Source organism: Canis aureus, chromosome X, assembly GCF_053574225.1.
Source record: "Canis aureus isolate CA01 chromosome X, VMU_Caureus_v.1.0, whole genome shotgun sequence".
In the NCBI taxonomy this organism is placed as follows: Eukaryota; Metazoa; Chordata; class Mammalia; order Carnivora; family Canidae; genus Canis; species Canis aureus.
The window spans coordinates 4,338,069-4,362,961 of record NC_135649.1 but is presented as its reverse complement, the minus strand read 5'-3'; the positions used below and the strand labels follow the sequence as shown (position 1 = coordinate 4,362,961).

Genomic DNA, 24,893 nt, shown 5'->3' with positions numbered 1-24,893 from the left:
ATGGAAACTCAAATCACACATCGATCCATGTATTCCAGATGTAGTGGAAATATTACTACCTTTTCACCAAATGACATCGTACTCAACTGGAGATAAACAGAGTGTGAGTGCTCTTATGAGCCAGGAGTGACTTGAAGTCGATTTTGTGCAAGTGTGTTGTCTTTTGCCTCAAGAGATGTAAAAATGGGATACTTATTTCCTCTGGGGATGAAGCAAACAACCGGCAGTTTGATGCCCACACGGTGATAAAATGGTCCGTCACTTGTTGATTTGCTTGTTTTGTTTTTGTGTTGTGGGGAGACTTTGGAGATTTCCATGGAACTGTGGGGCTTGCCGTCGAGGCTACCCATCGCTGTCCTTTCTCTGAGGAGGGGGCCTACTCTGTGATATTGGCAGGTCCCCCGTGAGAGAGACCAGGGGTAAAGTGGTACCTCCAGGCAAGACCAGAAGAATCTCAGTGGAAGTCCCCCAAATCCTACTTGCTGTGTTCCAAGGGGATGGACATCTGGAAGCCTTTGCCTGCCTTTGGGGAGTATTTTATTGGGCTTCCCGATGGGAATTACAGCCTCACTGACCAGGGCCTCCTCCTTGCTGGGCCCTGTGCCAGGCACTTTGCGTGCATCCTCCCATCGAACCCTGTGTACTCTATGAGGCAGGTGCTATTTATCACTGGGTCCATTGGTGAGAGGACACTGTGGCTTCAGAGAAGTTAATTGCAGTCTCTAAGATTGGCCAAGATTTATACCTAAGCACAGACTCTCCTGCTCTGCTTTTGGGGCGAGTCATGGTTTTGTTTCTGTGGAAGGTTGATTGGTCATTATCAGGATGAATGCTTTTAATCATCTCTCTCTTTTGAATGTTGTCTTTGACAACGCGGTACTAATTATATAATTAAAGTTAATTAATGCTGATGATATGCTCTACAAATGACTGACATTGCGTACCTACATGTGACCCTTACTTCCTCACATAGAATCTGGCACGGAAAGAACTGATTTGTTTTAGGATGACAAGAACATGACAGTCGGGGAGAGTGGGACCTGGCTCTTCTCCCGTCCTGGAACATTGGGCTTTAGGATTTAAGAAAGTGTTGTGTACATGCCTGCCTCACTAAGCTTGTTGCTCTATCATTTCCTGGTTATTTCAACAGATGTTAGGCCAGGCTGAAGCTGTTACACTTCATAGGGTCTGAGGTACCTGAAGACGGTGCTACAGCCACAAATCTGAACAGTCTATTTAAAACGCACGTTGGGGATCCCTGGGTGGCGCAGCGGTTTGGCGCCTGCCTTTGGCCCAGGGCCTGATCCTGGAGACCCGGGATCGAATCCCACGTCGGGCTCCCGGTGCATGGAGCCTGCTTCTCTCTCTGCCTGTGTCTCTCTGCCTCTCTCTCTCTCTCTCTGTGACTATCATGAATAAATAAAAATTTAAAAAAAAAAGAAAATCTTAAAAAAAAATAAAAATAAAACGCACGTTGGAGGGGATCCCTGGGTGGCGCAGCGGTTTGGCGCCTGCCTTTGGCCCAGGGCGCGACCCTGGGAGACCCGGGATCGAATCCCACATCAGGCTCCCGGTGCATGGAGCCTGCTTCTCCCTCTGCCTGTGTCTCTGCCTCTCTCTCTCTGTGTGACTATCATAAATAAATAAATAAAATCTTTAAAAAAACAAAATAAAACGCACTTTGGGAAGAGTCATGTCTTCAAACGAGTCCTTCGTGAAACTGCATTTAAGAACTCCCTTCTAGACTCCATAAGGATGCAGGATTTTAACTTGTTTTTAATGGGAGCATAGTTGACAATGTTACGGTAGTTTCGGGGGTAGTAGGGTTTTCACTTCAGTTTTAGGATGGGGAAAAGAATACATCCAAAGACTTCCTCTCATAGTGGTGCACCCCCCCAGCTCTACTGAGACGTGGTCGGCAAATCAAAAAAATACATATTCGAGGTGTACGATGTGCGGCCTTGAGGTATTTTTACGTCACCCACATGCACCTATTTTGTGCAACGACTGAGAAGGGACAGCGCGAGGTCCGCTGGGGAGCCCGAGCGCCTTCAGGGAGCGGAACCTTGGGGCCCGGCAGCGGGGGGCCGTGCGGAAAGGGCGTCCTGCACCCCAGTTCCGGGGGCGGTCTCTGGCTCCCACGGACATGCGCTGTGCCCCCCGCTGGGTCCCGTGGGCTCGTGGCTGGCGGACGCAGCGCCGCCGTCGCCGACCGTCAGGGCCCCCGCCGCCGCCCCCGGCCCCCCTCAGACCTCCTTCATTCCCCCCACAGAAGGCAGAGAGCGGGCACAGGCAGGCGACGGCTCCCGGCAGCGAACAGGCTTCGGGGGGCGCGTTGCCGGCTGCCACCGCCGCGGGCGCCCAGGTACATCTTCGGGGCGTCCCGGGAGGGAGGTTCGGCCCGAAGGCCCGGGGTGCGTGGCTGGCAAGGCCGGCGCTTCGAGGCCTCCGGAGGGGCGCCATCGCGGCTGCCACTGCGGGACGCCCCCTTTGGCCCCTCTTCGGAAACTTCTAGAAGCTTCCCAGCAGCCGCCTAGACGTGGCGAGCACCCTTGCGAGGCAGGTGAGCGGAGCGAGCAGCAGAGCCAGAGAGGCGCTCCCCGGCGCGTTGGGCCAGTCGACGCGGCCTGGAAAGCGGGAGGTTGTCCCGGCTCGAGCGGGCCGGGCCGCTGTGCTGCGACAGGCCGTCCGCCGTCCAGGTTTGACGGCCGTGGGGCAAGCGCGAATTTTCAAACGGTCCCCTTGGGGTTTCGTTGTTGTTGTTTTTTTTAAAAGATTTTATTTATTAATTGATGAGAGAGAGAGAGAGAGAGAGAGAGGCAGGCAGAGACACAGGAGGAGGGAAAAGCAGGCTCCACACAGGGAGCCCGACGCAGGACTCGATCCCGGGGCTCCAGGATCACATCTTGCGCAGAAGGCGGCGCTAAACAGCTGAGCCCTCCCCCCGCCCCCCGTGGGGTTCCCGAAGTTTCGTTTTTCAAAACCTACGGGCGTCTGCATTAAGGACTCCCTTCTGAGCCCATCCGGACTGAGAGCGTAGAACTCTAAGCTACTGCAGAAAAATGCTTTCTTTTAGAATTATTTAAAAAAGATAATAACACAAAAGCTGAACCCCCTGTATGAATCTACAAGCCTGTAGTATACATAAGTGACGCCTACATAAATATAAACAAATGCCCCTATGGCAATAAGTCAATAGGACCTCCCGAAGTAAGCAAAGTAAACAAGACCAAATTAAGTAGACAACTCCGTTTGAGAGGCTTTTACGGTTGGTAGAACAACTTGTGTTAAAAATAGTTTTATTGTGCTTAAATTGATTTTCTGAGGCTGTTCTTTCTTTGAAAAATATAGCCAAATTGACTGTGAGGGAGAAGGAACTCTGGTAGTTTTGAGTGATTTTTCTATCGATAAAAGGAAGAATAGCATGTTCTGTGCTGGATTGCCTGTGGAGGCAGCTGCAGCTTTTAACTCTCCTCTGAGTGACAGAAATGGAGTTTTTACTTAATAATCAACCAGGTAAACTCAATGTATAGCTAGAGAAATTTAATGAGGTATTTTAGCAGTGGTCCCAAATTTTACTATGTTACTGACAAACACATATACCTTTATTCTGTAAAGCCAAATCTTGCATGTAAATAGTTATGTAGTTTATGATTCTCAAAGTAAGGCTACCGTGAAGCCATGTGCTAGGAGTTTGAAAATGGAAATATATATATAAAAACAAAAAGCCATGGCCATGACATGTGATCAGTTCTTAAATCTTTTAAGACATGAAGGTCTACATGCCGTTGCCCCACAGGTGGCAGTGGTGGTGGAAGCAACAAGGTCAGTGCCTAGCACGCTAGGGAAACGCAGGTAAAGCACCAAGTGATTCGGAGGTTGTGAGCAAAGTTGAAGCTAGTATGTTTAAGATTTCTGGGAATTTTGCTTTTTCCCAGGTGGAAGCAAAACCTGAAAGATAAAGAGTATAGATAGTCATATATCTACCAAGGCCAGGAGAAAAAAAAAAAAAAAAGAGAGAGAGGGAAAGGACAGGACAAGGTATGTATAGTTTCCCTACTGTTCTTCTGAGGTATATGCATCAGTAGACTACCAATTTCTCTGACCCTGCACATAAAGAAGGAATTTAAAAGCAAGCATAATTTTCATTATACTGATTGAGAGAATTTTGCATTGTTATTTTTTGCCTTATTCCTTTAAACAAAAGAAATAAGAGGATCAACTTTTCATATAATGACTAACCCCTGGAAAAACTGTGTTTTTTCCTGTTCTAATTTAAAATGGCAGATGAGGAGCTCCAGAGTTCTAATTGCTTGATACTGGGAAAACAGTGTGAGCCAGCAGGCCAGTGACTCATCCAGGGCTCTGGCTTGATCAGCTGGGGTTATTACATATGTAATTGGATTAAAATGAACGTGGCCCTTTATTTGTGTATGTAGCTCAGCAGCTTGAGGTCCTCTGTGACAGGGGACCCTTGGGTGGTGGTGACGCCACTGAGGGTTAATTGTGTGATGACCCAGGGAGGAACACTTAGATTTTCTCATGTTGGCTGCTTATTTGACTACAAAATGATTCTCTTTTGGATCTTTGCCTTGTGAATGTTGATATTTCTGTCAGGAAAATATATTTATTTATTTATTTATTTATTTATTTATTTAATATATTTATTTTTTTGGAGTTCAATTTGCCAACATATAGCATAACACCCAGTGCTCATCCCATCAAGTGCACCCCTCAGTGCCCGTCACCCAGTTCACCCCCCCACCCACCTCCCTTTCCACCACCTCTTGTTCGTTTCCCAGAGTAAGGATTCTCTCATGTTCTGTCTCCCTTTCTGATATTTCCCACTCATTTTTTTATCCTTTCCCCTTTATTCCCTTTCACTATTTTTTATATTCCCCAAATGAATGAGACCATATAATGTTTGTCCTTCTCCGATTGACTCACTTCACTCAGCATAATACCCTCCAGTCCATCCACGTTGAAGCAAATGGTGGGTATTTGTTGTTTCTAATGGCTGAGGAATATTTCATTGTATATATACATTTTAAACAGTTCTGAGAAAGGGTTTCATGTATGGTATATCTCCATAGATAAATAAAATAGCACAGTAATAAATTTCTTCTGTTTCTTCTTAATGGAATTAACTCCCACTCTGATCCTACAATTCTCCTTTATTCTGAGGTTTAGTCACTTGACTCTGAATGTCAGGGCAGATGGAGAATCTCAGGCCAAAAGTCCATCTCAGATGATGATGACCTCTTAACATGGTCCTTTTCTTACTCAGAGCTGCAGCTGTACAAGGGAGAAAATGTCACTTCTGGAGGAATCATAGATTCCTCTTGTTTTATAAAATTAAGCAATTCTATAGTCAAATAGGTAGCCAGTTTATTTTATTTTATTTTTTTAATATGTTATTTATTTATTCACGAGAGACAGAGAGAGACAGAGACACAGGCAGAGGGACAAGCAGGCTCCATGCAGGAAGGCCGATGCGGGACTCGATCCTGGGTCTCCAGAACCATACTCTGGGCCGAAGGTGGCACTAAACCGCTGAGCCACCCGGGCTGCCCTTTTTTTTTTTTTTTTAAAGATTTTATTTATTCATGCGAGACAGAGAGAGAGAAATCAGTTTATTTTAATCACTCCAGGGGGCGTTTGCAGCGATCACACTTGGAAACAAATACTGCCAACTCAAGTGCTTGCTCTAAAAAAATAAAATAGTCCAGTTGTGTCTGAAGTACGTAGCTTTGTTTTGCTTATTTCTCTCTGTGTTATAAAAGAAAAGGGAGCATTGAGGTGTGACTACACCAAGGCATCGCAAGAGGATTTTTGTCCATTAAACTCCAGGAAATTTCTGGAAAGCATTACCTCATGGATTTGAAAGTATGTGGGCCAAGATGGCCAAGTTGGAGAAGGCCTGGATACCCGTTCCCATGAGTCAGTCACTGCATAGAGAAATCTCTGCCTCTGAACGTGGCCCAGCATGGCTTGACAGTTTTGGGGAGTGGAAGGAACCGGGCCCTTGTTCTATCTGCGGGGAGCAGGTATATCGGCTGTGTTCCCCTCCCACACTAAGCCAGGACCATTGTGTGCAGCTTTGTTTGCAAATCAATTTACAGGTACCCAGATTCTTTAGTGATTATAATGAATTGGACAAAAAAAATCCTCCTACTCCTCTTAAATTAACTGAAAACTGTTTAGGTTAATGTAGTAATTATGGTTGTAGGGGAAGCAGTTGGTTAATGGTGGTTAAACAAAGAATTGTGATCAAAGTGTAGCCAAATTCTTCTGGATTTAGCCCCAGTTCAGATGTCATTCAACACATTCACATTGTTACAGGCACTCTTGAAGCTGGGGACTGGCGAAAAGCCTGTGGAATATGACACAGATACTGCTTTCAGGGACCCCCAGGCTAGGGGGCGATTATACCATGAAGTACTTGCATTGTATTTGAATATGTGACAGCATCCTTGGTACAGCAGAGGAGGGAGTGACTGACTTCCCCTGGGGCGGGGTGAGGGCAGCTGGGCCTTGGCACATCTTCCTCAAGAGGAAGATTTATTTGTTTGTTTGTTTATTTATTTATTTTAAAGATTTTATTTATTTATGAGAGACACAGAGAGCCGCAGAGACACAGGCAGAGGGAGAAGGAGACCTGCAGGGAGACTGATGCAGGACTCGATCCCGGACCCCGGGATCATGCCCTGAGCCCAAGGCAGATGTGAGCCACCCAGGTGCCCCAAAGAGGAAGATTTAGATTGGGCTTTGAAGGATGAGTTCCATATCCTTAGAAAGAGAAGCAGACGGAAGGGCGAACAAAATCAAGGGGGACTGAAGAAGCCTGCGGTTTTCCAAAGCAGGAGGTGACCAAGTGAGGGTCACTAGTCCTGAGGCTACCGGGGGAGGATTGGGGAACCACAGTCAGGTGGGCTGGGTCAGTTTGAGGAGTTGTGTTTCATTTCTTGGACAATAGGGAGCCGTGGCAGGGTTTTAACAAAGAGCCTGATTCCACAGACTGGAGGCCGGCAGCCCGGGGCGGTAAAGGAATTCATGCAAGGCAGAACAAAGGAGCTAGAACTTTACTGAGCACACTGCAAGGGAGCAGTGGACAGGACAGCAAAGGAGAGCCTGTCTGCCAGGAGGCAGTGGTGGGGAGCTGTAGTAAACAGTGGGGGGTATGGGAATGTGTGATGATTTTCCTTTCTTGGTACCTGTAAGCAGCCCATTGGTCAGCCAGGGCCTCTGGCTATTTTGAGATGGGTCACTAAGTTGGCCTGTTTGCATTTAGCCGGGTGGTCACTGTGGGCCCTTGGACTTATTCAGGTCTCCATCACTCAAGCCTGTTGCCTCAAAGCAGCCTTTACAGATGCCACATCTGATTGGGAGATAGACCTTTGGAACTTGCTGTGCTGGATTGGATTTGGGGAAAGAATTCTGCAGAGGGAGCTGTTAAGAATGACTGCAGCTTTCTGGGTTGTATAACTAGTTCCATTTACTGAGATGGGGAGCACCAAAGCAGGAACGGTTAGGGGCAAGTTTACCACCTGAGTGTGAGGTACCGGTGGGACATCCAGGAAGCATCCAGGGCCAGAGCTCAAGGGAACGGTCTGGGCTGGAAATAAAGGCCCAGAGTCTTGGAGGTTTCCCTTTGGCAGAGGCTTCTGTGGACTCCTAGCACTTCTTTATAGCTCTGGCGTGGGGAAACTGAGTCATGCCTACCCACTCCAGCCATAAAAAGCTACTGTGTCCCCTGTCATGCCCGTGTAACTCATGCCGTGTCTGAATGTTGATAGGGGCAAGCTCTGTGTGACACAGGTTCCCACCGGGTTTTCAAGGCGATGATCCCAGAATATTGGTCTCTTGAAGGACAAGAGTCAGGTGTTTGAATAGAGCATACAAACTGCCTTTGAAGTAGGTTTCCCGGTTCACAGTCTGCGAAGAAACCTTGCCTTTTCCCTTTGTCCTTTATCAAGAGCTTTAGACCTCTGTAAGGCTTTTCCCACACACTACACAAACATTAAATTGACTTACAAATGCTGTTTATGAGGAATAGACTATTGTTCTTGTTATTCGATATGTATTTATGGAGTATGTGTCCTGACTTGAGTTGAGCTAATGGCCCACTAGGGAAGGGTGCTTTGGAGGTTGATGAGTTTTTCTTCTGATTCTGCTTCTAACAATTAAGCACACTGTTTAAGTAACAGGTTGTTCTTTGATTATAGAGCGTTCATGATCACTAATAAATGTACCCCATATTTAAATATACAAGTTGCACCTCTGGGAGGGCAGGGAGCTAAGGGCAGTCAGCCTTTCAGATGCTAATACCTGAGATCAAGGCACACTAGATATTACTCAATCAAGCTAATATTTAGCTTTGGAAATTAAAGCATAAATTCATGAATTTGATTAGCGTTCTTCTCTCTGCATCGATATTTAACCATAATATATGTATGCACACAATGTTCCGAGATTTTTCCTTTTATTTTCTGACGATGTATGTTGTACTTGCTGCAGTGTCTGTTGAATTCAGGAACGCTACCATTTCTCAGGAGAAGGTGTTGCACTCCCAGTATGTTTTCGTGCTACTTGTCCCCTTGTTTGAGTGGACTTTAACATTGGAGGTGAAAGTGAACCTTAGCCTTTGGGGCACTCACCAAATTCGTGGGTGTGCAGTGCATCTTAGACTTTTCAGGGAACTTGCCCTCCTTTATGCTATCTGATCTTCTTGAGAGGACCTTATGGGGTGGCCACGTCCAGGCTTAGCACCTTTTTGTGGGCACTCAGAGAGGCCAGATGGCTTGCCTAAGGTCACGTGGCTAGTGCAGAACTGCAACTAGGTCCCAAGCAGGCTGACTTCAAGAATATTGTTGATCTCCATTAGTTTTGCCATCTCCCTAGTTAAGCCATCGGATTAATCATTTTTAGAGGGTGAACTTCTAAGTCAGCTGTTTCCTCATAGGAAGCAGTAAGTATCTCCTTGGTATAGGTGAGAAGTTGTGGAAGCTTCATTCTCCTCCTCGGAGTATGTCAAATCCACTTTGGAACATTTGCGAGTGCTCTGCAGACAGGACTTCATAAAGGCCACTTACTCTTAGCCTTTTCTAGCACGAGCTCCATTTGCTGATGTTTTCGAGGAACCTAGGTGTGAGCCGTGCTGTATGGTGTGGACCACACAGTGCTTGGAAATGGGAAAGCTTTAAAGTAACAGGCAGGACTTTGGGAAATTGTGAGGTCTGCACTAAACAATTGTCCTTTGAGGTGAAATTCACAAACAAAGTCAATCAACATGAAAAATCTGGAAACTCTCAGTGAGAGCTGTTTTCTTTTTACATTCCACAAGAAACAAGTTGGAACCTTTGGTGTGAAGTTCCAGCAAATGTAATCACAGAGCACACTTGAAGCTTATGGAGCAGAGATGCTGTTGGAGCCTTCAGCGAGGGCACTTTGCAGAGCTGCTCTGCCGCGTGGCTGTGTCTTAACCATCAGCATTAAGAAAAGGGACTGGGTGGGAGTGGGGGCCGGGAGTGGTGTGGGCCAGAAAGCACGTGGCTTGGGCAAGGCCAAGAGTTGGCACTGATTAGGGAGATCATTTAAGTGACGAGGTCCTCAGTCTTTCATTCAGGAAATGGGAGGTTTCTTTGGCCCCTCTTCTAATTTGAGAACCGTGTATCTAATAGATTGAGAAACTTTTTACCGAGGGGGTATATATACATTTTTAATCATTCATGCTATATTGGCACATAATTCATAAATTAATTTTAAGTTATTTTTGTTGCATATGGGTTTTTGTTTATGGACATGGCCCCTTTTAAACACATTATTCAGGGGACTCCTGGGTGGCTCAGCGGTTTGGTGCCTGCTTTAGGCCTAGGGCATGATCCTGGAGACCCGGGATCGAGACCCATGTCAGGCTTCCTGCATGGAGCCTGCTTCTCTCTCTGCCTCTCTCTGTATCTCTCATGAATAAATAAATAAAATATTATTTTAAAAAAAATAAGCACATTATTCAATGGATTCTGTGTGACAGCTTCCCTGTTTTTTTGAATAAGGCAGCCTAGGGTATATGGAAGAGTGGACTAGGGTTGAGGAGAACTGGAGGTCAGGCTGGGAAATTACCTTAAAGTCAGGGGGTTAAAATAAATCAGGAGAAGCCACCTAACTTCTGCAGGGCTTGCTCCTTAGGTGATAAATAGGGATCAGTTAGACTTGCCATGGGAACAAACTTTATTTATAGAGCTCTCACAGCTCCTTAAAACGATTGGAAAGAAATCATCCGAATGGCGATATTAAGTGGTCAAATTATGTTTGTATTGTTTCTCCGTTCCATTTTGTAAATTTAACACTCCAAAAAAGAAGAAAACTAAATTTCTTTTTAAAAAGGAAGTGTCAAAGGAAACAAGAAGGCTGGCTCTTTGTCAGCATTCGAATGGAAATGATTATAGTGTTCTACAAAGCTATGGAAGGGGTTATGGAGTGACAGAATTTTTTTTTCTTTTTCTTTCGGGAGGATTGTAGGGCAGGGCTTTGCCGGAGCTTCCAGATCCCACTGCTCCTTTCTGATGTGAAGGTGGTTCCAGGACCTTTGTCTTGAGCGGTGAACACCCAGTGTGCAGCCAGGAGCACTAGCAGTGGGCACTCCCTTACAGAACACCTTTTGGGTCTGGGACTAACAATTGTCCTGCCTCTTATTCCATAAGCTGTCAGGCTTGTGGGCTACCAGCTGCCTTAGCTTTACCAAAAGGAGGCGGTTCATTCATTCTTTCTCTGCCTATTGTCAGCTGAATAAAGCAGCCTACCGTGGCCTCTGGGACAAAAGCTCTCCATGAGGATTACACTGCCAGGTTGGAGAATGGCCCTTTCAGTTCTATACAGCCTCATGTAGGGGCTGTGTTCAGCTGACCACCTTTATGTAAATCTCTTTTCTTTGTCCCAAGCCCCCCCCTGAGACAGACACCGGCTAAGCCATTCTGGGCAGATAGGCTTTGTGCAGGGCTGGGAAGGAGATCGCCCAGGTTAGGTGTTCCTGGGAAGAAAGGCCGATTGAAATGGTTTTTATAAATACCATTGCTAATAAATTGAACACTGGTGATAAAAAAAAAAACTTCATGCAATTAAGAAATTATTGACAAAGAACAAATTATTCCTCAAATAGAATAAAGTGGCATAGAGTTCGGGAGTGCTGAAATTGTTGATCTTTGACATTATGCAAAATCTATTACGTCTGTATCTCTTGTTTCCAATTCTCTTCATATCCTTCCCTGACCCTCATTTTGTCTGGAGTGGAGAAGCTCCTGGTTACTCCCTCCATCTTTCTAATTGAGTATTTCCGAGGTTTTGTCTTCTCCTTAAATCACTCCCTTAGAGCACTCCAGTGATTAGTCAAATTTCAGATTATCTCTGTGCACGTGTCTAGTAGGATTGTGAACTCTCCCAAACTGAAAGAGATCTCCAAGTCACCTGCCCAAACATCTCTCATATCTGTGTGGTCAGATTGATCATTCTTGTTAAGTAAAGATGGGTTTTCTAGCATTTTTATTGATGCTTAAACATGTAAGAGAACCCAAAGCTGGTGAATTTTCTCTCTAGACTCTTCCATAACCCACTTTCCCTTTAGTAAGAAACCTCTCTGGCCTTGTGACTTTCAACCACTCCAGCTAACACTGTCCCCAGGCCCATCATGATAGGTAGTATCACATTGGCCTCTTACCTTACTTACCCTTATTCCCTTTTCCTATTACTCCGCCTCCTGTAGAGCATGTCTGAAATCCACCCTCTCTTGCAACTTTCTTCTCTTCCTTCTATAACAACTACCTTCTAAACTCAAACCTTTCTTTCCTCACCCTGTCTGCTTGAGTTCCCTGCATCATCTCTCTTAGAGTTGGTTTGATCTTGGAAGTCTCTTTCTCAGAAATTTGCAGTGGTGCCCTGCTATCTTACAAAATAAATAAAAATGTTAATGTCTTTGGGTAGAGAAACCAACCTGTCTGACCACATTGATTTTTCCGTTTGATTCTTAGACTCTTCAACGTTCTGACTACTTGATTTTTAGAGAATTTTTTTGACAGTTCTCCTTTGATATAATAATTGTTGTTTCTCTGTAGTTCTTTGAGTTTTCAGGGCTGATGACAGCAATAGTAAAATTAGCCAACACAGTGCCTTGCCCCTAGTATGTAACTGTTTAGGACCTGAACGGCTGAGCAAATAAATGGAAGACACCCTGGTTTGCCCAGAAACCAGAAGTGTAGGAATCAGATCCCTGAAAACTGCATTCTTGCTTCCTTGGTAGCTTCCTCTAGTAGTCAAGTAGAATGAACCACACTAAATATGGACAAGGACAAGGAATGGCCTACAATATTCCAATATGATCTGTAATACTTGCAGGTTCTTGACTCAAATTCAGGATTTCCTACTTTATGTATGTTAATCACCCTGTTTAGGAAGTTCTATTATGAGGAGTTTGAGTGTCATTTTCTTTGGTCTGTTTCACCAGGTGGCTTGTAATATTTTCAGCTGAACTGAGGGGTGAGAAAACTTACCTATCAGGTTCTTAATTTAATGATTTACTAAGACCTTTTTCAATGGTTCACTTCAAATACACTTTTATGTAAAGAGAGGGCCCTGCATAAGAAGTCATCTCTCCTACATTGTTTCCAACATATTTTTCTATATCTTCGGTCATTCTTTCCCTGAACCGTAGGGTCTCTGGAGAAGACAGCAAGCTCTTGTCATAGTCCTTACCCAACTGAATGTGATTTATTCCTCGCAGTTTTATAAGCTAGGTTCAGATAACCATGAGTAATTGAGAGGAACCAACCCTGTTTCCCAACAGAAGGAAGAGACTGGCAACACATGACCTTCATACAGGTGCCAATGAGGGAAGGTGCCATCAGGGGCCCCGGAAAGAGAATCAGAAAAGCACTCTTGGAGACAGTGCTTTGAGGAATGTGCCTTTGGAGGATAGATGTGTCTTCAATCGGTAAAGACATGGGGCAGGACATTCCGGGCAGGGAGACAGTCATCAAGCAAGGGCAGTGGGAGGCAGTGAAGAGTGTGTGTTTGGGCCATTGCAAGTACTTCCCAGCATTCAGGAGATGTGAGCAGTGTTGTGGCTCATGATCCTTTCAGTGCACGCTTCTGGTGCTTCTACTCTGTGCTAGGCCTGGCCTTGTGCTCATACTTGAGTTGGGGGGGGACCAATGAGGGCTGGAATAATGAGCAAGCACCCTAGAAAGTGGTAAGTGCTGTGAAACAGTAGTAGACCGTGAACTCCTTGGAGCTCGTGGAGGAGGAATATGAGGAGAGCATGAACAGAAGAGCATTCTACATAATTCTGGAAAAACTTGAGAAAAAAAGGATATCTTTTTGGATCCAAACTCATATATTCAGATCCCCAGATACCTTCAGGCCTCTTAAAAGCTGTAGGATAGGTTTATCAAACATCAGAAACAGATTTCTGTTTTGGGACTGTGCTCTTTGGCTGTGTAGAATTGATACAGCTCAGGTGGTGCAAGGATCATGTGTCCCTCAGAGAAAGTGGGAATACTGTCTACCTAATATGAAGCAAGTCTATAGCAACTGTTAGAAGAAATTCATGAACATCAACACCCCTGTATCTAGGAACCAAGTTGAGGATTACACGCAGAAGTTTTTCTTAATTGTACATAAAGGAGAGTTTATTTAGAGGCAAATCTTAATGTCATCTTTAGGGGCTATATCAAGGCCACTGGACAAGATAGCATCAGAAAGCTCAGTCCCTTTGGTCAAGCAGGATGAAAGGGGGCTGGAATTATGAGGAGACTAAGGAAATTTGTCTTCATGCAGAAACTAGAAGCAGTTTAAGAACCCTCTTGGGTGAGGGGCAATCCTACTTTCTCCATCCCAAAGCATTGCTATGAGAATCATTCATAGCATTGTATGGACAAGTCAGTTCTAACTTGGAAAGTCTTGGTAGTTGAAAAGGGTCCTTATCTTTATTTTAAATGTGCAGTTACATGGTAATCCACTTCCCTGGTGCCGCTAGAAGGGCTATTTTTTTTAATTTTTTAAAATTTTTATTTATTTATGATAGTCACACAGAGAGAGAGAGAGAGGCAGAGACATAGGCAGAGGGAGAAGCAGGCTCCATGCACTGGGAGCCCGATGTGGGATTCGATCCCGGGTCTCCAGGATCGCGCCCTGGGCCAAAGGCAGGCGCCAAACCGCTGCGCCACCCAGGGATCCCAGAAGGGCTATTTTTGATCTAGAAACATTTCTTTCTTTGAAGATCATGTGAGTAGAATATCCACTGTCCACAGACAACATTGATTAGTTTCCTTATCTCTTGCTCTTGGGTAAGAAAACAGTTTTTATGTTTTAGACTTTTCTTTTATACTTATCTTTTATATTTTACTGTGCACTTATAATCCAATGGAAGTAAGAGTCCTCTGTGCTTCAGAGGAAGACATAGACATGGCCAACAAGCACATGAGAAAATGCTCTGCATCACTTGCCATCAGGGAAATACAAATCAAAACCACAATGAGATCCCACCTCACACCAGTGAGAATGGGGGAAATTAACAAGGCAGGAAACCACAAATGTTGGAGAGGATGCGGAGAAAAGGGAACCCTCTTACACTGTTGGTGGGAATGTGAACTGGTGCAGCCACTCTGGAAAACTGTGTGGAGGTTCCTCAAAGAGTTAAAAATAGATCTGCCCTGTGACCCAGCAATTGCACTGCTGGGTATTTACCCCAAAGACACAGATGCAGTGAAATGCAGGGACACCTGCACCCCGATGTTTATAACAGCAATGTCCACAATAGCCAAACTGTGGAAGGAGCCTCGGTGTCCATCGAAAGATGAATGGATAAAGAAGCTGTGGTCTGTGTATACAATGGAATATTCCTCAGCCATTAGAAACGACAAATACCCATTTGCTTTGATGTGGATGGAACTGGAGGGTACTATGCTGAGTGAAATAAGTCAATCGGAGAAGGACAAACATTATATGGTCTCATTCTTTTGGGGAATATAAAAATAGTGAAAGGGAATAAAGGGGAAAGGAGAAAAAATGAGTGGGAAATATCAGAAAGGGAGACAGAACATGAGAGACTCCTAACTCTGGGAAACAAACAAGGGGTGGTAGAAAGGGAGGGGGCAGGGGATGGGGGTGACTGGGTGACTGGCACTGAGTGGGCACTTGATGGGATGAGCACTGGGTGTTATACTATATGTTGGCAAGTTGAACACTAATAAAAAATAAATTAAAAAAAGAGTCCTCTGTGCTTTGAAACTGATCAGCAAGTCATAAGTGATTGAGGAAAATCCAATTAGTGAGTTGCATTTTAAATAATAATAGGACCTGAATTAATCAATAATTCATATAATCAAGACATGCTCAGTCAGGCTTAAAGCACAGGTCAAGATGTAACATCAAGTAATCATAGTTGATTCTTTTTTTGTTTTTATATGGAATGCTTTACAGATTTGCGTGTTATCCTTTTGCAGAGGCCTTGCTAATCTCTGTAATGGTTCCAGTTTTAGCATATGTGTTGCTGAAGCAAGCACCACAATCAATTCTTAACACTAGTGAAATGAATGCGTGTCAAGTTGTGTAACACAAATAAAAATATCTGTTTATAGATGTCCCTGATCTTCACCAACTACAGATTTAAATTCAACTATTTTATCTTAAGAGATTGTACTCGATCACTCTAAATGTAGCATTCTACCCATTTCCTGAGAGAATTATAAAGTGAAGTGAAGAAAAGATGTTTTTGGTTTTGATAAATTGTAGATTTTGGATTGAGGTGTGTGTGTGTGTGTGTGTGTGTGTGTGTGTATCCCAGACTGGTGTTTACGTCCCAAAGCTCATGAAATATTTATTGTTAGGTTTTCAAAACTTAGTTTCTGTCATTTGTAAGCTAAAATGCTTCTTGTCATTGAAGGTGCTTGAGGATGGAAGATAAAGCAAACCAAAGACTCAATGAAGTCATCTTGGAGATTCTCAGTGCTCCTAAAATCTATGAAAAGCCCTGAGATTTCCTGTAGTCAAAAAATTTGCTTAACTATATTTAAATCAGCATTTTCCAAATGTACCCAACCAAGGAACACTTCATTTTTATATTTTCTTCAAACCTGTTAACATATTTTGGTGTTGTGTTCTGTGGCAGCAGTGACCTTTAGGAAGGTCTGGGTTCCTTGTGTTATGCCATTTAATACATGTAAGTAATGGCATCTGAGCCTGGTATTCTCAAACTCCTCAGGAATAAGATTGACCAGCCATCTCTGAGCAAAAAAGATTAGCAGTGGTTAATCACAACTTCCAACTTCCTAGAATAACTGTCTATGAATGTTTGCATTTTTAGGGCCCAGCAGGTTTGAATGTAGCAAAAACTCCTGTGGATCTCCAGTAGTTCAGAAACTGGCCTCCCAGGCTTAGCACTTTCTCTGTTGCAGAGACGATGGAAAACAATGGCCAGCTCCCAAAATGAAGAATGAGATTTGTTGGCACAGTCCCCTCTGCTCTGAGATGCTATTGCACAGGGATGACGTTCGCCAAAGATCTCTCCCCTTCTCCCTCTGGATTGAGTGGCTTTGAGAAAGTAGAATTTGGTAACCACATCCATGGCCTTGGAGGGGAAGTGTGGGGACCAGCATCACACCTCTGATGACAAAGTCTCCTCTCCTTCCAGGAAAGCTCAGAGGATGTGTTGCTTCCTCTGAGCTGAGAGTAAGGTTTAAAGAAAGAGTTTTAGAATATATTATTGGATTTTTTTTTCTTTTTTGAGGAATCCTCTGTTGAGCCACCAGGGTCACAGACCAAATCCAATTCATGTTTCTGAGAAACCATATTTTTCCACTGTAGAAAATTGAGTTTGCATATGGCTTGACAAATTAACTTTTCTTTAAAAAAACAGTAAAAAGTAATTTACCCATTCTGCAGAGTTTTGAAGTCCTTGGCATCAAGTTTTAGTGGTTTTTTTTCAATGAATATGATTGGAATTCTATTTAACATATAATTTAAAAAAGTCAGTTTCTGTTTATATAGTATATAAAGTAGATCTAATGTGGACAGTTTCATAGCAAATGTTTATTTTATGAATCAGTAAAGACTCATAATTAAAAATCTTGAAAGTTAAATATGAGTCTCTTAGGTGTGGTGTATCTTGTCATTTTTATAAAATTTCTGAATTAAGGAGTGACTAGATTACACTTTAGTTTCTGTAAGTTCTAATATGTGCAATGAAGCTTTCCCCCTACATGAGTAATAATAGAAAAGTGTTACATAGATTTATGGAACCCAAGTCAAAGTTTGAGTTACTATTCAGCTTTTGTGAAGAGCAAAGGCATAACTCCCTAGGAAGCCTACAAACCTCAGATGTTTTAGGGAAGGAGACATACTGAGATAAACATGAGAGTAACATGAGTATAATCTTGATTCAGCTCTAATTTTTGATAAGATAATTTGCAAATTCTAGTGTTGTAATCAATATTAAAGTATGGTTACTTAATTTATTAATTTATTTAGTCACCCAGTAACAATTTGGGGACAAAAGTGAGGATGGGAGGTCTAGGGAAGATGTGTAGACAAGAAAGAGCTTCAGGATTAGCAGCTCAGTTTAAAAGCAAGATTGACCCTGGCAGCCAGGCATGTCCCCCTGCTTGTGGCCCTGCCTATCCCTGTACTCACTGGACCCAGAGACAAGCCTGGAGAGCCTGGGGGTCAAGTCATGCAGCATGCACTGTTTGCTCCCATGCACCAGCCTTCAGGCATCCAGGACCTCTAAACATGTGTGGCCATTTTCCTGAGGCCAGTGGTTTCTTGCACAGAAAAAGAAGGGAAGGAAGGAAGGGAGGGAGGGAGGGAGGGAGGGAGGAATAAAGAAAGGAAAAGAAAAAAAAAAAGAAAGGAAGGAAAAGAAAGAAGGAAGGAAGGAAGGAAGGAAGGAAGGGTGAGCTTATCTTCTAGAATCCTGGAGGCTACACTTTAATGGTTTATTTTTATTGTTAGGCAAGATTAAAACGCATTGATTTCCCTGAATGGATTGAAATCAAAGTTCTCTTGAGATATATTGGATCAAAAATAGTTTTTCATTGATAATGGTTTGTTTTATCCTCCATAACAGTTTCACATCTACTTTCTCTGTGGTTCTAAGGATGATAGCTCAAGCTTTCTGCTGGCTAGGGAATCCTGAGCATCACGGTAGCAGAGTTCAGGGTGTTATATTTAAGAAACAGCATGATTACTTTAACCCAGATGCTCCTCTGCCACCTGTAACATCAGATTACAGCTTCTGTGCCTCTGTTCCTGTGTTCCTCCCGTGCCTCTCCTCTCTGTTTCTTCTTTTTAGTTCCAGAACACTTTATGTGAATTGTGATTTTGCCAGTTTCAACCCTGTATTCTAGTTAGTTATCTGTTTACAAGTCTGATCTCTCAAAGGGCAGTCTAAGTCTACTTCATCTTTTTATCTCCCGGAGTCTGCTGTAGAGTCCTCACCTGGAAGAGGTCTATCAAAAGTCTAATAAATAAATGAATGGAATTGAACTTACACACAATCCTTCAGGACAGATGTGTTGTCTGATGAAGGGAAGCACTCATTTACTTCCACAGTCAAATGTCTTCTTTTTCCTAAGAACTGTCTGGGGAGGAGAACCAGGGTATTGGGATATAGGAGCTTCTCCTCTCTTCCCCTCTCATGTCTTCCCTGTACTCCTTTCCTTACACAGGAGCCATCAGTTACAGTTTCTGAGTTGCTCATTCTTCATTTTCGGTAAATTCTCGGGTTGATAAAACCATATTGGAATATGGGGACTAAGTGATGAAAAAAGGGGACAGGGAAAGAGTAGAATAGAGGAAGAAAGTGTCCATTGACTAAGCCTGGAAAGAGAGGCATTGCACAGCCAGCCCCAGTCACTCAGTTTTGCACAGTACCAGTGTGTAGCTGAAATAGGTAGGAGAGAGTTATGATGTGTGAAGGATAGACAAGGAAATTTTTTGTGTAAATAATTGACGGGAAGACTTCAGGGCCAATATTCTCAACAATGCATTCTTGGGTCTTGAGTGAGTCTAAGAGTGTTAGCCTTGGTTTGATTCCATCGTCCCTTTGGATAGTCACAGCAGCGAACACGCAAGGGGGCTTTGGTAGAGCTCTTGGGTGGGAGAGACTTGTGACGGGGCTTGGAACCCATCATCTCCAACCACTGGAGGGAGCCAAGGTGGGAAGGAGTCAATGGAATGCACTTGAAGATTCATGCCTTTTACAAAGCCCGAGTACTGCTGTGTTTCAGCCTTGATGCTGTCTAGAGTCTTGAAGTACACCAGACTGTCACTCTTTGCTATAGACCAGAAATTCTCAAATACTCAAATCTTGTGTCTCACAAATCACTGTCAAGGGACTGGGCCCTCACCAGGATAGAAACCAAACTCCCCTATGTTTTTCAGCAAAGGACACTGATGTGTTTAGACAGTTTGTCAGCATATTTATGATTTTTGATGAGTTTCAAGGACATGATCAATTGCAGAAAGGTTATTGGACATAAATGTGATTGCTACAGCACTTCAAAGTAATTTGTCAATAGGCTGAGGAACCAAAGTTGGGAGGAACATGAGATGTTTGTGCTTATTTCTAGTCAGCTAGGAAGGTCACAGGCAGAGAATGGAGGTGGAAGAGGGTGGGAAGAGGGCAAGTGGGAGATGACACGTGACGTTTCCAGATGGGTGTGAGTATTGAAAGAGGGCCAATGCCAAGTCATGGAGAGGCGGTACACTAGCGAACAAATGTTCAGGCACTGCGCTGACTCTCAGGGTGGCCGTGGGAAAGTTAACTAACCTCTCTGGACTCCATTTTCCTCATGTGTAAAATGGGGACGGTAATAATAGAACCTTGGATGTAATAAGTGTTTAATAAAGATGACTTAATGTTATTACTGGGGTAACTTTTTTGAAAAGTCTTCTCTCTTCCTACTACTCTACTACTTTAAAGCTAAATTCAGTGAATGTGGTTGAGTCTGGGCCCTATCCCAAGGGGGCTTGCTTGATGGCTTAAATGTAAAAATAACATTGTAATGAGGTTGCTTTCATCTTTACAGAGCCCTTATAGCAAGGGGCCTGAAGACAGATTCTGAGCAAACTCCACCCCAGTTTCTTTGTGATTTCAAAGAGAAGAGATAGAGACTTACCCTTGGTTATTAAATTGAAAAGTTTGCAGTATTTTTTCAGTTCTGCGTGTGTTTGTTTGTTTGTTTTTTGGAATTTACAGATTGCTTTAACTTAATGAAATCCTTTTTATTTTTTAATTTTTTAAAGGATTTTATTTACTTATTTGAGAGAGAGAGGCAGAGGGAGAAGCAGGCTCCCCATTGATCAGGGAGCCTGACTTGGGGCTTGATCCCAGGACCTGAGCTGAAGGCAGGTACTTAACTGACTGAGCCACCCAGGTGCCCCAAGGAAATCCTTTTTAATTGAGGGATTATAAACTGCTGGTTTAAATGCCTCTTCCTTTATTGACTTTCACCTTCCCGAGGGCAGAGACTGTATCATCCTCATCCCTGATTCCCATGCTCAGCATTGCAGAGCATGGCACAGGGTAGGCACTCTGTGACTGCAAATATGAGCAGTGCTTTAACTTTTTAAGTTAGGGTGCTTTCATCTCTCCTAGTTCTAAAAGAATTCACACTAAGTCTAGGGGAAATCAATTTGAATGCCTTTAATGTCTTTTTGTTGTCTGATTGCTGAGGCTAGGACTTCCAGTACTATGTTGAATAGCAGTGGTGAGAGTGGACATCCCTGTCTTGTTCCTGATCTTAGGGGAAAGGCTCCCAGTGCTTCCCCATTGAGAATGATATTTGCTGTGGGCTTTTCATAGATGGCTTTTAAGATGTCGAGGAATGTTCCCTCTATCCCTACACTCTGAAGAGTTTTAATCAGGAATGGATGCTGTATTTTGTCAAATGCTTTCTCTGCATCCAATGAGAGGATCATATGGTTCTTGGTTTTTCTCTTGCTGATATGATGAATCACATTGATTGTTTTACGGGTGTTGAACCAGCCTTGTGTCCCAGGGATAAATCCTACTTGGTCATGGTGAATAATTTTCTTAATGTACTGTTGGATCCTATTGGCCAATATCTTGTTGAGAATTTTTGCATCCATGTTCATCAGGGATATTGGTCTGTAATTCTCCTTTTTGGCGGGGTCTTTGTCTGGCTTTGGAATTAAGGTGATGCTGGCTTCATAGAACGAATTTGGAAGTACTCCATCTCTTTCTATCTTTCCAAACAGCTTTAGGAGAATAGGTATGATTTCTTCTTTAAACGTTTGATAAAATTCTCCTGGGAAGCCATCTGGCCCTGGACTCTTGTGTCTTGGGAGGTTTTTGATGACTGCTTCAATTTCCTCAGTCTAGGGGAAATCAAAAGAGGATCTAAAAAAGATAGAAAAATCTACTGATGCTTCCCTATTAGTTCTCACTAGGTTTTTAAAAAAATGTCAATTAGGAGAATATTATACATTTCATGGATTAATAGAAAATTGAGGTTGATATAGAGTGGCATAGCTAGAAATGTAGGGATTTTGAACAAGTTTTAAAAGTACAAATTTTTGGTTATAAGGCGAAGTTTGGAGATCTAATGTATAGTGATGTGACTGTAGTTAAGAGTACTGCATTGTATACTTGAAATTCGCTGAGAGTAGATCTTAAGTGTTCTCACCACAAAAAAGATAATTATGTGAGGTGATGGATGTGTTAATTAACATGACCTTGGTAATCATTTCACAGTGTATGTGTATATCAAAGCATCACGTTATACACTTTAAATATATATAGTGTTATGTGTCAATTATATCTCAATAAAGCTGGAAAAAAATAGAAGTCTCCTCCAAACCCCACAGTCACTCTCATTGCTAAAGAAAGACTAGCCCTAGGAATAGCGATTGAAGGAATCAGGCAGGGAAAGATGGCACCAGACAGGACATCTGGAAGAAAACCAGTATTGTCCAGTGAATCTTCCATTGTTTAAGCTCCTTTTCTGCATCTCAGGGGTGAAGGCTTCTATAAGGATTGATTTCTGTGCTTTGTGCGAGGACATGCTTCGGGAATAATGGAAACCATTAGGTTCTACAGGCTGGCTGAATTCTATTTAAAAGCCTACAAGTCTTAAAAAAAATCCTACAAGTCTTGTTTGTTACCTGGACATCTATAGAGTTCATTTGTGAGACTTTATAGTCTAGCTGTTGTGGCTAGCAGAGATAATGTGCACATCAGAGCAGCAGAGACTTTGGATCAATTCTGCATTTCTAGGAAGTGAAGTATTTCAGAAAGAACTTGTTCTTTTAGTGGAAATCAAACTGATGTTGAATTTCCCTTTGCCTGTCGTGAGCAGAGATAGCCCTGGGCAGTTAAAGAGAGTGCGAAACAGTACTTGAGCCATTAGGTATGAGAAACCTGGAATCTGTTTATCTTGTTTAAATGCTTCTGTAGGCCATTACTCATCCTCCAACCCTTTGAAATCTCTGAAAACACAGTAAGATTGGTGAACCTCACGCAAAATTCACTTTTGACATTGAATAGGCTGGATTTCTCTGAAAGGGTTTCTATTCTAAAATCCTAGGACTCTTGAGGACCACATCCCTTTGGTTTTTGACATTCTGAGTTCCCATTTCCTTTTTTTCTATCATCTGGGTGTATAGGACCATATTCTGTCACTGTGAACTTGGCAAAGAGAAAAGGAGAACTCTGAAAGTGAGGTAGTTGGCACCAGCTCTTTCACAAGAGGTATCATGAATTCTATCATCTTTTGTGCTTGTGCACAGTTAATTGGATTAAACAAATACCCAGTAATTGGTACATCTGGAGAACAATTCTAAATACTCTAGGGTATAGAAATCAGAATAAGACTCCTATGCTCCAAAGGAGCTTACATTCTCATGCATACAAGACACAGTTTATATAGGGGTCTTTGAAGGAAAGACTTGGGGGGAAACCTGGGAAGACTTCCTGGAAGCAGTGATGGAAGGCAGTGTAGTATAGTTTTTAACTCCCAACACCAGACTCCCTGGATTCAAATCTCAGATGGACCACATACTACTACTAGCTGGGTGATTTTGGGCCACCCTTCTGTGCCTCAGTTTCCCTGGAAACTGAGATGGCAACATCAGAGCCTACCTCACAGACGTGTTGTGAGAATTGAGTAAGTTGCTTATTGGAGAGATCAGGGCCTCTTTGTAAGTCTGGGATAGTGGGAGACCCAAGAGAGGATTTCTGGAGGAACACAAGATCAGGTTGGTGTATTGGATTGTGTTGGCTACTGCATGAGGATAGACTGAAGCAGGCTAAGAGTGGAGACCAGTGAGGACAGGGTGGTTGTAGGGATTGAGATGAAGGGCCTGAGCCTGAAGTCTGGCGTGGAAGACAGGCAGGAGTAGGCAAGCATGAGCCACAGTGCAGAGGTGGGCTTCTTAGGCCAGGGACGCTGATCAGATGGGGGCCATGTGAGGGCAGAGAAGGAAGAGAGGTATGGAAAGTAACATGGCAAATTCCATTTGTATAGAGTTTTGATGCTCACCCTTGAGGAGTTTTGACATATAGCTGGGTAAAGATGAAGAATTGGACTTTCTACTCCTTTTAGAGGATTATTGTATACTACAGTGGAAATTTAATTCTGGAGAGCTTTTGTTGTTGTAGCCAAAGGAAGTAAATGCTGAGTTACCTTGATAATAAAGGAAAGGAGCAAACATTAAATGCCACCCTGTTGCTGATCAGCTGAATTCCAGCATAGCCTTGGGATTCTGGATGGGACAGGCTTGTGGAAGGGACACTCAGTTTGACCACTGACCAGGAAGCATATTACTCAGGGGCTGCATGTATACTATACCCACGCAAAGGTGGGAGATAGGATGTAGAAGACTGCATCCAAGTGGGTGGCTAGAGAGCTCAAAAGTTTCCAATTTATTCATATGCTGTCATCCATATCAGGTGGGCTTCCAAAATAGTTTAGAGAGCTGTCAGAGTAATCATCTCAGGATTTAATAACAGAGATGGTGGGTAGTGGAGCAAGACAGGGCAAGCTCATTTTCCCTGAGGTTCGAAAAGCAGCTCAGAAGAGATGATAAAGTCAATGTTTACAGACTGATTCGAATCCCAGTTCTGTCAGGTACTAGGTATGTAACCTCAGACAAGTTACTTCAACTTTAATTGAAAAAAAAAATTTTCAGCTTTATTGGCTCATACGGACTTTAAGAAACAAAACAAAGAAAAAAAAACAAACCAAAAAACCGAACTCTTAAATACAGAGAATAAACTGGTGGTTGCCAGAGGGGAGTGGGAGGGGGATGGGTGAAATAGATAAAGGGGATCAAGGGTACACTCACCTTGATGAGCACTGAGAAATGTATAGACTTGTTGAATCACTATACCGAACACCTGATGCTAATATACTACTGTATGTTAACTGTACTCCAATAAAAAAACAATGGAAAGAAGTTGGTCATTAGGTAAAAAAAAAAAGTTTTACTGAGATATAATTGACACATAACATTGTAGAAGATTAAGGTGTATGACATAATGATTTATGGATATATCGCAAAGCAATTACCGCAGTAAGTTAACATCCATTGCATTACATAGTCACACACGTTTTCCCTCTGTAATGGCAACTTTTAATATCCACTCTCATGACAGCTTTTAAATATACAATAAAGTACTGTTAACTGTAGTCACCACGCTGTACATTCCACTTCCAGAGCTTATTTATTTTGCAACGGGGAGTTTATACCTTTTGACCGTCTTCACCCGTGTCCTTCACCCCACCCCTCACCCAGAGCAACCACCAGTCTGCTGTTTCTGTGACATGTTTTTTTTTTTTTGTAAGCTTCCACGTATAAGTGAGATCCTATGGTGTTTGTCTTTC

General features: G+C 43.1%; 1 protein-coding gene and 1 non-coding gene across 5 annotated transcripts in view; one reads left to right on the top strand and one right to left on the bottom strand.

The window, feature by feature from the left end:
- The first annotated feature begins 2,217 nt into the window (after nt 1–2,217).
- PASD1 (PAS domain containing repressor 1) overlaps nt 2,218–24,893 on the top strand; it is a 94,562-nt gene continuing 71,886 nt past the window's right edge. For 3 of the 4 annotated variants that reach the window (XM_077887573.1, XM_077887572.1, XM_077887567.1), the window contains exon 1: nt 2,218–2,365. The gene's annotated coding sequence lies outside the window, so the exon portion shown is untranslated. Of the gene's footprint in view, nt 2,366–2,428; nt 2,564–24,893 lie in introns of those variants that run through there. The other variant, XM_077887570.1, reaches the window with a different exon arrangement.
- Nucleotides 15,447–15,551, bottom strand: LOC144309288 (U6 spliceosomal RNA). Its single transcript, XR_013375340.1, has one exon. It is a non-coding gene; the product is annotated as a U6 spliceosomal RNA (small nuclear RNA).